Source organism: Triticum dicoccoides, chromosome 7B, assembly GCF_002162155.2.
Source record: "Triticum dicoccoides isolate Atlit2015 ecotype Zavitan chromosome 7B, WEW_v2.0, whole genome shotgun sequence".
Classification (NCBI taxonomy): Eukaryota; Viridiplantae; Streptophyta; class Magnoliopsida; order Poales; family Poaceae; genus Triticum; species Triticum dicoccoides.
In genome coordinates this window covers 429,434,602-429,450,238 of record NC_041393.1, presented here as the reverse complement: position 1 = coordinate 429,450,238, position 15,637 = coordinate 429,434,602, and the positions used below count along the sequence as shown (strand labels likewise).

The 15,637-nt window shown below is 45.3% G+C and overlaps 1 long non-coding RNA gene across 6 annotated transcripts; it reads right to left on the bottom strand.

The window, feature by feature from the left end:
• Positions 1 to 11,273: 11,273 nt before the first annotated feature.
• Positions 11,274 to 15,586, bottom strand: LOC119336626. Of its 6 annotated transcripts, none has more exons than XR_005162683.1 (7): positions 15,052 to 15,586; positions 14,355 to 14,516; positions 14,203 to 14,267; positions 13,180 to 13,982; positions 13,036 to 13,090; positions 12,527 to 12,730; positions 12,012 to 12,338 (listed from the first exon to the last, which is right to left on the bottom strand). It is a non-coding gene; the product is annotated as an uncharacterized LOC119336626 (long non-coding RNA). The 6 variants fall into 6 exon arrangements; XR_005162686.1 differs by having other exon boundaries at positions 13,180 to 13,964; XR_005162687.1 differs by lacking the exon at positions 12,012 to 12,338 and adding an exon at positions 11,274 to 11,719 and having other exon boundaries at positions 13,180 to 14,267.
• Between the last annotated feature and the right edge of the window lie 51 nt (positions 15,587 to 15,637).

Below are 15,637 nucleotides of genomic sequence, written 5' to 3'. Positions count from 1 at the left end.
AGCGCCGCCCCCGCAGGTGCTCCGCCGCCGCCCATCGCCAGATCCGGCCGCGGGAGCCCGAGCCCGGCCGGATCCGCCGCCCCCGCCGGCGACAACCTCGCCGGAGACCACGTCACCGCCGCCCGGGTCCCCCTCTGCATCGACCCGGCCCGATCCGCCCCGTCCCCGGCGTCTTCCTCTGCCCCGGCCATCCTCGAGATGCGTGCCCCGAAACCCTAGATTCGTTTTCGGGAGGTAAATTTCCACTGTCCCTGATAATTTTGCATTATCATAGCATGTTCATCGCATCATATCTCTCCATCCGTAGCTCCATTTCGTGCGTGTAATATGTCAAATTGTTGGTCTCAACGAGTAATTCATTCCATTCCATTGCATCATGTTCATTTGAGGTCATCTTGATGCCCGAAATGCTGTTGGAAGAGTGCATGTTGCTGTTAATCTGCTTAAACTGTTATAACATGCACTTTTGTCTTTTTTGCCATGTTTGATGTTGTTGACACCAGATTTTGGCATGGTCAAAAAGTAATTAAGAAGGTCTCAAATGGAAAAATGATCAAAGCGAGAAAGTTTCATATCGTCAAAAGAAGAAATTTTGATATTTGGGTCATAGCCATCCGATCTCATCCCTAAGGCCGAAGTTGTATTCGAAATATTGAGATTTTGTGTTTAGAACAGTATTCAGCTGATTACGCCCCCAAGATGGCCTCTGATGGAAAAAGTTACAACTGCAAGGTTCTTCGTCTCGTCGAATTGGACGATTTTGATATAAGAATCGTCCCCATCCGAGTTCGTATGCAAAAGTTATAGCCAAAACTGTGCGCTGCAGCACTGTATGGCCGGATCATCCGGACCGGGGTCCAGATCATCCGGCCGAGGGCCGAAAAATTGACCAAAACAACGGAAGCTAAAAGTTGAAGCCGGATGATCTGGATCAACTCCCGGATGATCCGGATAAAGGCCGGACAATCCGGGCAATCGTCCGGATGTCCGGACACGTTTTTCTGCTGCAGACTTTAGAAAATGGCCCGAAACACCCTCAAAATGGCCTCGGATGAAAAAGTGTTCAACATGAAAGTTGTGCGTATCGTCGAGTCGGTGGATTTGGATATAAAAAACGTCCAAATCCGTGGTAGTATAAGGATTCTAGAGCCAAAACAGTGAGCTGCTGTCAAAAAACTGGGCTAGGCCGGATCATCCTGGCCTTGAGCCGGACATCCGGGCCGGGGGTCGTGAATAGTCCGTGTTTTATTAGGTTTTGATGATTTGGACGGCTAGGCAAGTCCTTTTCTTGTACGGGAAGTCCATCCACCTCTTATATAGACAAGAGGTGACGGCCGATCGAACAACAACACACAATCGAACAAATCTATCTAAACTTTTTACCTTTACTTTTCCTTCTCCCTTGTTCTTCTTCTTCCTCGTTCTTCGTTTGTTCTTCTTCATTGCAGGGCGGCGAACCTCGAGGCCCTAGGGGCGATCAGGTCGACCTAGGGCAGCCCATAGCCGCCGCGCGCCCTGACGGGGTCCCTCCCGGGCGTGTGGGGTTTCGGGTCTACAAAAGAGCCCGCCGGATTGTCTTGCGTACCGCGCTTCCGGATGGGTCTCCTTCGACGTGAGCTGCGGTGCATCACCCTCGGCGTTGGAGGTACACGGTGACGTGTTCGTGTGCGAACACACTTTTTGGCGACTCCGCTGGGGACGAAGCTTTGAACGGTCTCCGGCCCGTTCTTGCTACGAAGAGATCGTCATCTAGGGTTTGCAATCTACAAAGGTAACATGAATACCCAATTCACTTATGTAGATGCAAATAATGCATATGTTGTTGCTAGATCGTCTAATGAGCATATTGTATCGGCTAGCCCTAGTTTTATCAATCATGCATCTAATTATGTGCAACAGCCGATTCAGAATAATCCTCATGCTTCAACTTCATATAATTTTAGCAACATGCAACATATGTATCCCAACTCCCATGCATCGGCAACCCCACAAATCTATATGCCGATGAACAACATGATGAGTTCGGTTAATCATGTTGAGACACCCCATGTAGGAACTTACAATAGTATGCAACAAAGTGTTTCAACTTTTTATTCATCGGCAAATAACTTGCAGTATGTTAATCCAAACGTGCCGGTGGATAGGGGAATTGGCCATGCTACTACTAGTTATTCGGCCAATTACCCTCAAACATCATATGCCACACCTCATGCTACGAATTTTTCGGCACCATACGCAATTTTTGATATTCGTGATTCGGCTCCGCACCTTTATGCTCATGGCCGAATAAGTGAGAATTCTACCAGAGCGCATGTGTCGTTACCTAGTAACGTAGCATATCATGTTGCCCCTACGCAATTACAGAATTTCGGCAACACACCATTGCCGAAAGCATCTCAAAGTATTGGGGGGCAATCCGGTGAAGATTGGGCTGAAATTGGTCGAAAAAAGCTTAAAGATAGACTAGCTGCAATGTTTGCTGAATTTAGACAAGAACAAGCAACCTTGCGAATCAAAGAAAGAAAGAGTGGTGATTCGGATAACAAAGTTAATTCGGTTATTAAAAAAGCCGAATCAAATAGTATGTGTACCGAATCTATCAAAGAAAAAGAGGATGCCAAGGCATTGGAGAGTCATTCAAAAGTGGAACAAAGTATTATTCAAGTGATACAACCATCATGCTCTCCCAACGTAATTGAAGAGGTATGTCTAGCAAGTGACTTGCCTATCTTCCGATTTGGTCGCAACTTTATTGTCGATGCTTCTATAAGAAAAATTCTCATAAGTAATTTTAAAAGACCAATGAAGAAGGGTAATTTACTTGTTAGCAACAAAATTGTTATAGACTATATCGGTCAACCCATTGCACCATTTATAAAGACCGATAATGACTTACTGTTGTGGCGAAAGCTTTCCCCGTTGCTTTATCTAAAGTTCATATCTAGTTGGGTAGATTTGCTTATTTCTTACTTGGCTTGCACTTTGTCTCAATGGAGACATGTGTGTTCTAAATATTTTCGTATCAAAAGTTTAAAGCCAAGGTTAATTTCTTTTGAGAAATCCGATGCTAATATAATATCTTATCCAAAGACACCGGAGATAGAGTGGAAAACACAATGTATAGCCGAATGGGAAGATTCCAAATCTGAACCATTCGTTTGCTTATCTTCAAAGCCGTTCAAAACAGCAAGATCGGCTAGAAAGCAAGAAGTTTACCTTCAATTCAAGCATGTGTGACCAAATATTTGATTTATTGCTGAAAAATAATTACATAAGAATTCTTGATCACCATGTCAAGCCATCAATTCAAGGACGAATGTATTGTAGGTTGCATCATTCGTTCAAACATAATTTTGAGGATTGCAATATGTTTCGTCAAATAGTTAAATCGGCCATTGATAAAGGACGATTGAAATTTGTTGAGACACCAAGAGATGACCAGTCTATTCCGATTGGTCTCGATGGCAGAAAGTTTTTGCATCGGCTGCTTCAAGCCGATCCATTCAAAGAGGAGGTAAAAACTGCAGGTGATGGGGTCAAGCTTTCAAGTAAAAAAGTTGTTGAAGAGCATAATGAACATAATTTTGAGGGCGAGAATTCCATCGAAGCTACAATGGAGACGCCAATGACTAGGGGGCAACAAGCAAATCCAATGATTGGTGCAAGCACAACCAAAGGAAACAAAGGCCGAAATAAGCGCAAGTGTAAGAGATCAAAAATCACCTTTGCTGAACTATTGGATAAATATCAAAAGAAGAGTGAAGAGAATAATACTTATCGGCCAAATCATGCAAAGAAACCAAGATCACCCCCAAGGTGCAAATATGAGGATCGGTATTGGCAAAGTGCGAATTTCAATGCAACATATTCATATCCTTATTTTGGGCCGCCAATGCCAATGCCGTGGATGCCTCCCTATGCTCATATAGATCCATATCCATCATGGGACATGTATGATACAAGGGCACACTCTCCATCTTATTTTAGACCATCTAACCAATATTATGCAGCTCCGAGAAGATCAGCATTTGAACAATCACATGCTAAAGACCGTTTCGATCATAAGGAATCGGTCCAGTGCTCAAGGAATAGAAATGAGGTGGTCAAGCAAGTTTACCGCGTTAAAAGAGATGGTCGTAAGAGTGCTACTTCAGATTTGATCTCAAAAGAAAAAGAGCCAACTAAAATGTTGACATTGGCTACTAAAGGCAATGAGATGAAGCAATCAATTGTTGAGAGTCAATCAAGTGCCAAATCTAAAGGGAGGAAGTTGAGAGTGCCCAAGATAAAACAAGAATTGCCATTACTTCAAAGAAAATCGCAGCCGGGTTGCCCACTCGGCTTACCATATTGGCAAAAGAAGAAAGTACAAAAGCTTAGTGCACAAGAACTTGAAAAGATGAACATGGCATGGGTTCCCAAAGGAAGTACTAAAAACAAGAATAATATGCAAGATTCCATTGCAATAAGTGCGACAAAGGTGAAGAAAGAGAAGAGTGCAAGCTTCGAACAACCAAGTCGAGGGTTTGCACATCAGAATCTTCGGTTCAAACAACATCCATATTCTTCAACTATGTCATTAATGCATATGCCATGGAATTCATCCTCAGATATGATTGGTTACCCTCCGTGGAATTATTTTGACCCATGGATGCAATATAATTTCTTACATCATGAAAGGGTATTACCAAATCATTATATGTTCGATTAGCTTCATTTTTGTTGCTAATCTAAATGGCCGATATATACTTATCGTCCAAAGCACGTACAAAACGGCCGATAGAGTGTTGACATCCTGCTTAGAACAAACTTCGTGCAAGTTATTTTTCGGCACACAAGTTTTACCGAAAAACAGGGGGGCATGTGTTGACACCAGATTTTGGCATGGTCAAAAAGTAATTAAGAAGGTCTCAAATGGAAAAATGATCAAAGCGAGAAAGTTTCATATCGTCAAAAGGAGAAATTTTGATATTTGGGTCATAGCCATCCGATCTCATCCCTAAGGCCGAAGTTGTATTCGAAATATTGAGATTTTGTGTTCAGAACAGTATTCAGCTGATTACGCCCCCAAGATGGCCTCTGATGGAAAATGTTACAACTGCAAAGTTCTTCGTCTCATCGAAACGGACGATTTTGATATAAGAATCGTCCCCATCCGAGTTCGTATGCAAAAGTTATAGCCAAAACTGTGCGCTGCAGCACTGTATTGCCGGATCATCCGGACCGGGGTCCAGATCATCCGGCCGAGGGCCGAAAAATTGACCAAAACAACAGAAGCTAAAAGTTGAAGCCGGATGATCTGGATCAACTCCCGGATGATCCGGGTAAAGGCCGGACAATCCGGGCAATTGTCCGGATGTCCGGACACGTTTTTTTGCTGCAGACTTTAGAAAACGGCCCGAAACACCTTCAAAATGGCCTCGGATGAAAAAGTGTTCAACATGAAAGTTGTGCGCCTCGTCGAGACGGTTGATTTGGATATAAAAAACGTCCAAATCCGTGGTCGTATCAGGATTCTAGAGCCAAAACAGTGAGCCGTTGTCAAAAAACTGGGCTAGGCCGGATCATCCGGGCCTTGAGCCGGACATCCGGGCCGGGGGTCGTGAATAGTCCGTGTTTTATTAGGTTTTGATGATTTGGACGGCTAGGCAAGTCCTTTTCTTGTACGGGAAGTCCATCCACCTCTTATATAGACAAGAGGTGACGGCCAATTGAACAACAACACACAATCGAACAAATCTATCTAAACTTTTTACCTTTACTTTTCCATCTCCCTTGTTCTTCTTCTTCCTCGTTCTTCGTTCGTTCTTCTTCATTACAGGGCGGCAAACCTCGAGGCCCTAGGGGCGATCAGGTCGACCTAGGGCAGCCCATAGTCGCCGCTCGCCCTGACGGGGTCCCTCCCGGGCGTGTGGGGTTTCGGGTCTACAAAAGAGCCCGCCGGATTGTCTTGCGTACCGCGCTTCCGGACGGGTCTCCTTCGACGTGAGCTGCGGTGCATCACCCTCGGCGTTGGAGGTACACGGTGACGTGTTCGTGTGCGAACAGATGTGTGCATCCTATGAGGTTGAGCTCTACATGTGTTTTGATCTATGTCATGCCATCTTTCCAGGGGTGCCATCCATGTATTTTTATGACTTGTGTAGTGAGTGCATCAAGCTTGTTAAGTAGGGTACTTGTTGTTGTTGTTTTCCTGACAGATTCTGTTATATTTTGTTGCTATGTAAACCTGCTTCTACAAGTCATTGTGTGCATAATCTGGAGATGATCACTAAATGTGTTTTGATCTACATGTCTTGCTCTATCCATTCATGCTCCTGGTTTCATTTATAGACTACTGTAGCTTGTTGTAATCTTGCTCTCAAAGTTGCTAAATAATATTGCTGTCAACCTGTTAACATGAAGTTTAGTTTTGGCCATGTGCTTTTCTAGTGATACAAGCACCCTATGAACTTGTTCTTGCCATGCTTAGCTTCATCAACATGTCTTATTACTGTTGGTTGCCTTGCCATGCCATGTATTGCTCTGTGGTGAGTGGTTCAAGCTCACCAACATGCCTACTTATTGTTGTTCCTGCCATGTATGAATCTGTTATATAACTTGCCATGTTTACATGGGTGCCATCTTAACTTCTGTGCATTTTTGGCTCATGGTCAGTAAGGGACTCTTGTTCTATGCATTTAGCAGTATCATGCCATGCCTTTGTTTGCCATGATAAGTTCCTGTAACATGTTGTTTGATAGCTTTAAACATTGCAACCTGATGTTATTTCTGCTAAAGTCTGAAACTGTTATTATTTGCAATCTTCCCATGTCCTTTTGAGCATGTTCTAGTCTTTTCTGGAGATAGCTCAGTGTTCATGTTTTGTTGTGCTTTACCTGTACTTCATTCTCATGCCTTTCGTTCTTATGTTGGGGTGCTGTAGCATGTTGTTTTGATGCTTGCAATATGCCTAGTTGCTGTTATGGACAGATTGTTGTTATAACTTGTATAAAGTGTATGTGTTAAGCCGTTGCTCCGTTTTGAGTGTGCTATATATGAAACTTGCTTGTTTTTGCATGTAGTTTCATATTATCTTGTTGCATCCTTATTTTGAGGTGTTTGCTTGATGTTTGTATGCATTTTGTATCAATGCCATGTTTAACTTGTTTTGCTCATATCTTCTAGCCCGTAGCTCCGAATCTAATGAACTTTATATGTAACTTGACTAGAATTTCGTGTAGATCATCTTGGTGCATCTTAACTTGCTGTTTAAAAACTTGAACATAAGGTTTATTCAGATCTGGACCAATTTCGAAATTTGCATATGAGGACTTACCGGAATTGTTATATATTGTTTCCGGCCTCATTTAAACTTGCTTTGATGTGTTGTTCTTGTTTGCATCATCTCTTGCCTATGAGTAGCTTCATGTAGCCTTGTCATGCATCATGCTTGTTGTGCATCATGCCTTGTTCATGTGTGGAGTGTTTACCATGTTGTGTGCTTCTTTTCGATAGTTCCTGTTTCGTTGCGATCGTGAGGATTCGTTCGTCTACGTGTGGTTCGTCTTCGTGGCTTCATCTTCTTCATGGACTCGTTCTTCTTCCTAGCGGGATTTCAGGCAAGATGACTGCTACCCTGGATCTCACTACTATCATTGCTATGCTAGTTGCTTCGTTCTATCGCTATGCTATGTTACCTATCATTTGCTCTTCAAGCCTCCCAAATTGCCATGAACCTCTAACCTTTGACACCCTTCCTAGCAAACCGTCGTTTGGCTATGTTACCGCTTTGCTCAGCCCCTCTTATAGCGTTGCTAGTTGCAGGTGAAGTTGAAGATTCCTCCATGGTGGACAGGGTTATGTTGGGATATCACAATATCTCTTATATTATTAATGCATCTATATATTTGGTAAAGGGTGGAAGGCTCGGCCTTATGCCTGATGTTTCGTTCCACTCTTGCCGCCCTAGTTTCCGTCATACCGGTGTTATGTTCCCGGATTTTGCGTTCCAAACGCGGTCGGGTGATTTATGGGACCCCCCTGACAGTTCGCTTTGAATAAAACTTGTCCAGCAAGGCCCAACCTTGGTTTTACCATTTGCCTCACCACCACCTACCTTTTCCCTTGGGAGTAATTAACCCAAGGGTCATCTTTATTTTAGCCCCCCCGGGCCAATGCTTGTCTAAGTGTTGGTCCGAACTAGAGTCCTTTGCAGCGCCCCCTCAGGGAAGCTTGAGGTCTGGTTTTAGTTGTACGGAGTGCTCATCCGGTGTTGCCCTGAGAACGAGATATGTGCAGCTCCTATCGGGATTGTCGGCGCATCGGGCAGTCTTGCTGGTCTTGTTTTACCATTGTCGAAATGTCTTGTAAACCGGGATTCCGAGACTGATCGGGTCTTCCTGGGAGAAGGTATATCCTTCGTTGATCGCGAGAGCTTATCATGGGCTAAGTTGGGACACCCCTGCAGGGTATAAATCTTTCGAGAGCCGTGCCCGCTATTATGTGGCAAATGGGAATTTGTTAATGCCCGGTTGTAGATAACTTGACACCAGATCTGAATTAAAACGCATCAACCGAGTGTGTAGCCGTGATGGTCTCTTTTCGGCGGAGTCCGGGAAGTGAACATGGTTTCTGTGTTATGATTGACGTAAGGAGGAGCTCAGGATCACCTCTTGATCATTACTAGTTGACGACCGTTCCTTTGTTTCTCTTCTCGCTCTCGTTTGCGTATGTTAGCCACCATATCATGCTTAGTCGCTGCTGCAACCTCACCACCTTACCCCTTCCTTTCCCATTAAGCTTTACTAGTCTTGATACCCATGGTAATGGAATTGCTGAGTCCTCGTGGCTCACAGATTACTACAACAACAGTTGCAGGTACAGGTTTTGCGATGATCTTGACGCGAGAGCGATTTGCTTGTTTTGGAGTTCTTCTTCTGCTTCTTCGATCAGGGGATAGGTTCCAGGTCGGCAACCTGGGCTAGCAGGGTGGATGTTGTTTGAGCTTCTGTTTATGATTCATCTGTAGTCGGATGTTGTTCTTGTATGTTGTATTGTTGTATTCATGTGGCATTGTATTGCCTCTTGTATGTATCTCCATCTATTATGTAATGTTGATGTAATGATATCCACCTTGCAAAAGCGTTCCAATATGCGGGTGTATCCTTGGTGGGACCTTCGAGTTCCTTTTGGATAGGGTCGCATATTGGGTGTGACAGAGGGGATGGGACGGGATTGGAACCGACGGGGACTGCCGCTTTGACTACATGGCTACATGCTTATGGGAGGACGAAACGGCTAGGAATTAAAGCGATAGTAAACAACAGACCACTAACATTCATTGTGATCATAGTAGTGCGCTCTAGTTATGTAGTATGTATTTTCGCGGGACTGATAATGTGGACATGCAAGGCGTTATGCATGTGCACAATTGCTTATTTAACTGGACCGGTGACGTGGAGCTTGCATGTTGAAACACCATTAACGTGGCATCATGCTGATGTGGACAATACGCATGTAGAGAGAATTGCTATAGTGAGGAGCAACTTCTTAAGGGCATCTCCAGCCGCGGGAATCAATGCAAAGGCTGCCGGACTGCCGCCCTGCCGTGCCGCTCAGCCTCCATTGATGCTCACGGGCAGCGCAGTGAAGACGCCGCCGACGCGCGTTCGCCCGCATGCCGCCCACCGGCACCCCCGCTCCGTCTATAAAAAGGCGCCCCTCCCCGCCGGTGAGCACCACACCCTCCTCCTCTCCCTGCCGCGAAATCCTTCTTCCCACAGACGAGCTCTCCACTACTGCCTTCCATTGCCGACGAGCGAAATGGCCGAAAGATACCCAAGCGACGGCACAGCGGTGAACGGCTTCGGCCGCCGACACCTCCAGGAGCAGGAGGCGCGCCTTCTGTACGAGGTAGAGTACCCGGCGTCGCCCGACATGCGTGTGCCGGGGGTGTGGAGGTTGAGCGCCGGCGGCGTCCCGGTGCCGCCCGTCCTCGAAGGAGCCGCACGGCGGGCAGAGATCGCCTGCATACGCTCGTCGCTGACGGAGGAGCAGTGGAACGAGCCGAGGTACGCGCCCGACAGCGAAACGCTATGGACGCTGTACTTTCAGGCCCGCCGCGAAGAGCAGATCGCCTCCACCAACGGCTCATCCCCCGCGACCGCCTCAACTCCGAAGGACGGCGCGAGTGGTGGGGCGTCCCCGGCCGCACACTCGATGCCGTTCTCGACCACATCGAGACCGGCAATGTGCCGCGGCTGGAGTACCCGGCGCGCCCCTCCTTCTTTCGCCGCCGCGGTAGTTCCTGGATACCGCGGCGAATGGAGCTGGGGTCGTCCTCCTCGTCGGGCTCCGGCTCTCCGGCCGTCCACCCCGTCAAGCCCGAGCCGGAGGAGACACCGCTCAGGCATCGCGCGCGGAGCGACACCCTCGTCATCAACGAGTCGTCGCCTGCGACAGCACCGACGAGGCGCTCCCTTCGCCTTGTTCGGTCGAAGCCTGAGCCGGACACGACCCCCGTGAAGCCGGAGCACGCCGGCATGGTGGCACCCGACGACGAGTCCGCCCTCAAATGGGCGAGGGAGGACTACGTCCGCGAGCAGGTGCGCCAACAGCGTCGGGCTTACCTGGAGACCCAGGCCCGCAGCCGCGCCGAGGAGCGTCGCCGCGCCGAGGAGGCGGTGTTATCGTCATCGACAGCGACGAGGAGGTCGAGGTCGGGCCGTCATGCGTTGTCGGTGACCCGGGCAAGGGGTGCACCAGGGACGCCGCGGGCGAGGCGCGACGACGACGGCGGCGGCGGCGGCTGTGACTACATCCGCTTCTACAGGCTTCTCGGTATGTAGAAGGCGGCGGTCGCGCCGGTGGCGGCACTAGCTAGGCATTTTAATAAGTTCGTTTTTAAGTTAGTTCACGCATGTTTTACGCTTTTGTACAAATTTGGACGAAAAATGGTAGAGTTCATGCAAAAGTCGCCCAGTTTGAAAAAAAACAAGGCGAACTTCGCCGAACCCGCGGTGACCGTGGGCGTGCGACTGGGAATGAACCGAACCCCAGGGGCCGAACTAGCGCCGGCTCGTCCCCATGCTGCTATTTTTCGGTGCCGGGAGGGGGGGTGAACGACTGGAGATGCTCTAAGAATGGTAGATACTAGGGGTTGGGGCGCCACCTTGTGGCGCCTCCTCAAAGGAAGTTGGGGCGGTGCCAAGTTGGCAGTCGCTCATTCCAGTTGCTTTTTTGCAATCTTGATAAAAACATGAAAATGGCATGTTACAAGAAGCCGCACTATAAATTTTGGAAGAGTTAAATAAATGACACTCAAATACAATGAGATTAGGACATCTTCGTCGAGCTTCGGTCGTTCATTGCAATTTATAAAAGAAAAAACAGGACACTGATCATAACAAAAACTAAAAACCAAAGAAAAAACAGGACACCGATCAAGGTTGACGACGCCCGCGCCCGAGCCGCCAGCCTCGTCGTTGTTGGCGGCCAACGCCAAACCCGCGGAGCACAACAATACAACAATACATAGTCATTCAAATAACCGCAAAATGAGATAAACTGAGGGTACCTATGTGATTTCCCGGAATTGATCCCTAGAAATATCCAATTGAATTGCTTGGGGAGCTTTATGCTACACCACCATAGTGAGATCTGTCGATTTGCCCATGTGGACGCTGGATGTAGAGGGAAACCATGCCTGCTCAAGTCCCATTCCAAAGGATGCATTGGACTGTAAAAAGAACACATATGAGAATGAAATGCACCGTCATTGCGTTTCTTTCGACAAACTTTGCAAAAGTTGCATCAAGCCACCTATTTTAAGTTTTTAACATGCCACTTTTTGTAACCAAACTCAAATAACACTGCTGTTCAAATATGAGAAAAGTTATAGATTAATGATAAAAAAAGTTTGTTTTCTTGAAAAGTGTATCAAACTTCTAGGAGAAGGCTATACAATATTTTACTAAACTCAATACTTTCAGGCCGTTTTTTTAAATCAATGCATCCCTCATCGAGTCATATTTTCTAGTACCCCCTACAAATTCTTTAAAGAATAGTACAACATGACATAGTAATGCAATGCCTAGAGTTAAACCTATCAACTTTGGCATGTACATACTTGAATTTGTACCATTGTTCCTGCCATCTTCTGTTACATAGTTATAACTGAATTACTATGCAATCATTGTTACTGAAACAATACATAAGAACATGCAGTCTGCATGTCAAGTTTTCTCTAAGAATAAATTTAGGTACACGTCACAATAAAACCAGAGTAGTGATTGTTCAACAGAAAACTGGTAGTTCACTTTGTTTCCTATATCCAGTTGCCTCTAGTAAGATTTTTACTGCAAGCAAAAAAACATGGAACAAATCTGAATTAGATTCATAATTAAAATCTGCAGATTTGGAAATAAAAAAACAGGGACCATTATAACAGAACATGGAAACTAAGTAGTTCTTATTCGAACAACTTAGATTGGTGATTGTGTACTGAGAGGGCGAATGGTGAGTCCATACAAGCCAATCTCCTTACCGTTCGTTGAGTTTTCTAAGATTGGCGATTGTATTTGCGGCATACCATTTGATGTATGGTATGACAGCATGATGATCTACCTTGTTCTGGATAAGTGGGTCTCTTCACTTTATATTTTGGTGGTACCGTTCGGCTTCTCAATGAGTGACACATCTTCACTGTGAGTATTCAGTTGTGGGCATGCAACACATCTTCACTGTGAATCTGGAGAGAGCAAATCATCCAGTAAGGATTTTGAATATGGATGTCTAGTTTGTCTATCAAAGAGTGACACACAAGCCCAGAACAAATCGCCACAAGTATCAATGTGTTGATTATCATCCATCAATATTTTCCATACGCTTATCTAATTACGACATGCACATTCCAAAACTCCATTTTCGAGGGAAATACCATCTGATGTAAAGAATGCATACCTCGACCTGATGCAGCTAATAACTTGTTGTCTTACATATAAATAACCCATAAGATACTCTAGAATGCACCATAAGATGGATAATATACGGTACCTGACTGTCTGTTTTCCATGGGAACCATCCTAGAGCCTCGTCCTGCTGCCAGGGCCTAAAATAAATGGATAAGAGCAAACAGTAGGACATAAATTTTCATGTGTGCAACATTAAGGAAATAAGGGACAACTGCAATGTACTGACCATGGTGCGCAGTGGAGCACTGGTCATCTGAGTGTTTATACTTCAGAATTGTCCAATAAAAATATAATCAAATTGAAACCCTGGAAGCAAAAAATATTTGTCTGTCAAGAGTTCAAATGGAGAGCAACTTTGCAGCATTTAGGTGTCTAAATATTGATTAATCATTAACCACTAAATTAAATGGACGATTATAAGTTCACGACATGCAAAAGGAAAACTCGCCATGTCCAATAAAAAAGTCTGTAGACAATTTCTTGAGATACTGGTAGTCCAAAGCGTAGTGAGCGGCAGTAATGGAAATAAGATGCAAATTCAGTAGGATATCCACGACAGAGAGCCTATAGCTAAGAGAATACAATTAATAACACATTGTTCCAATGGTGGCGAATGCAGGATATAGAAAAGAACAACAATTTTCCTTTCACTGACTTTCTCATACTTCTGTTTCTTGTTCCTAGCTGCCATGGAAATGAGTGGCCTTACCAGCTCCATCCATGAATATCTCTCTGTTCATTGCAAGGACTATGGTAACACTGAGGATGCTGATGTTAGTCAGGATTGCTCTCAGGTTAATCATAATAGAAAATTTACAGCTAGGAGCAATTCCCAAACGGCTGCAACTGCCATACCAGCACCTAAAAGTTCTAGGACTTCTCTTTGCATGGAAGATGAACCGTGCAAAATAAATGCTACTGCAAAAGAAAACTTTGAAGGCTCGGAATCAGTAACATATGTATTAGTTTTTGATGAGGTTTCTTCCATCCATGGTAGCTGGTCAGTAGCACCTATCCATCAAAAAAGGGCTGATAATCCAACAGTCAGAGAGGAAGTTCAATAGCAAATAACCATGCGACATTTCTGAAAAAAATTGTGAGGAAACAAAGAACGCCTAAATTTTTTAGGAATTATCCTTCAGAGTTGGCATATATAACTGAATGGCTCTGCAGTAAGTAATTTATTTTCTTTTATTTTGTATACTAACTTATCATTAATTACTATCGAATACCCAACCCTTAGATGTACCTGCATGACAGTCATGATTCAAGCCAGCTTCCTGGCACTTCAAAAGCCAGTGCAACATGTGTCATCTGCAGGCAAAGAAATGAGTAAAACTTCGAACATAATGGAATCTCAAAACTCAAAATGGAATACTCGATTAAAAAGTACTATATTACATCTGATTCTGCCTTGTGTGTGAAATCATCACCAGTATGGGTAGACTTTGGTGTTTCCATAGGGGACCCCTTGTGCCAATCAGACAACATCTAACAAGTGTTGATAATCAACACCTGACGCTGCTAGAAGCCTAGAACCAAAGGGTCAGTAGTGAAGTTTTCCTGTTATAGAAATAACAATTCTTCACATTTTTTTAATAAAACATATTCATTAATTGTAGAGATATGAAAACAACCCTATGGTGAGAACAGCATAGCATGAAACTGTTCCTCCTACAAACAATCATGAACCACAGTTTGTACATAAAGCTGTAAAATTAGAACAATCCATTACAATTTAACAACTCGAGTTGTTGCTGGCACTGGATCAGCCACATACAAACCAATGCTAGTATATTATGTGGTTAAATAGAATTACTTCTGCATTTTAGCGCTGACCAACAGAATATTAGAATGTCAAATTGTCAATATCTAGAATCTGTCGCAACTATATCCATGGAAAACTGAAAGTATAGAAAGAAAAAACGACCAAAGTGTGCAAGGATGCTCCACGGTTACCAGCGTGCTGATATCATGGAAACTGAGAAAGTGACAGTAAAATGGCAGCACAACTGCCAGAATATTATGTACAGCCTAAATGGTACAGCACTGAGGGCATGGTTTACTGAAAGAAACTTGCATCGATTATAAATCTAACCTGTGATTTTCTATAAGGTAGCCGGCAGCACCTTACTCAGGTTGGCTTTGCCGCCCTCGGCCTTGCCCCCGGCCGCTTCCTCGCCGCCGCGGCGGTGCCCCTCCTTGCCGACCAGAGTTAGATCCGTCGATCTGGCAGTGTGAACACTGGATGTAGATAAAAACCATGCCTGCTCTTGTTTCTTGCTCCCACGACACCACACAGCAGAGGAAGGGTTGGAGCCATATGTTGTCGGGAGACGAAGAAGGCCGGTGGGGAGCGAGCAACGCCGATCCGCCACCCTCACTGGCATCCACTCCCGCCCCCACGCCGGTGAGATCCCTCGTTGCAGGGAGGTGGCACTGGAGCCGTCGCCCAAATCCGCCCCATCTTCTTGCTCAGCATCAATACGGAGAAGAGGAAGAGTGGTGTCCCGTGGAGCTTCTTGAGCTAGAGGGAAAGACAAGCGGGGAGAGGAGGAGGCGGCTGTGGCCGGAGACGTGTGGGGGAGAGGAAGACGCGTGCGACCCAATGCGGAGCTGCCTTCGTTAGGAAGGAAACGACCCAATCCCAATCGCTGCGTTTATTGCTTTTTTTTTTTCTCTTT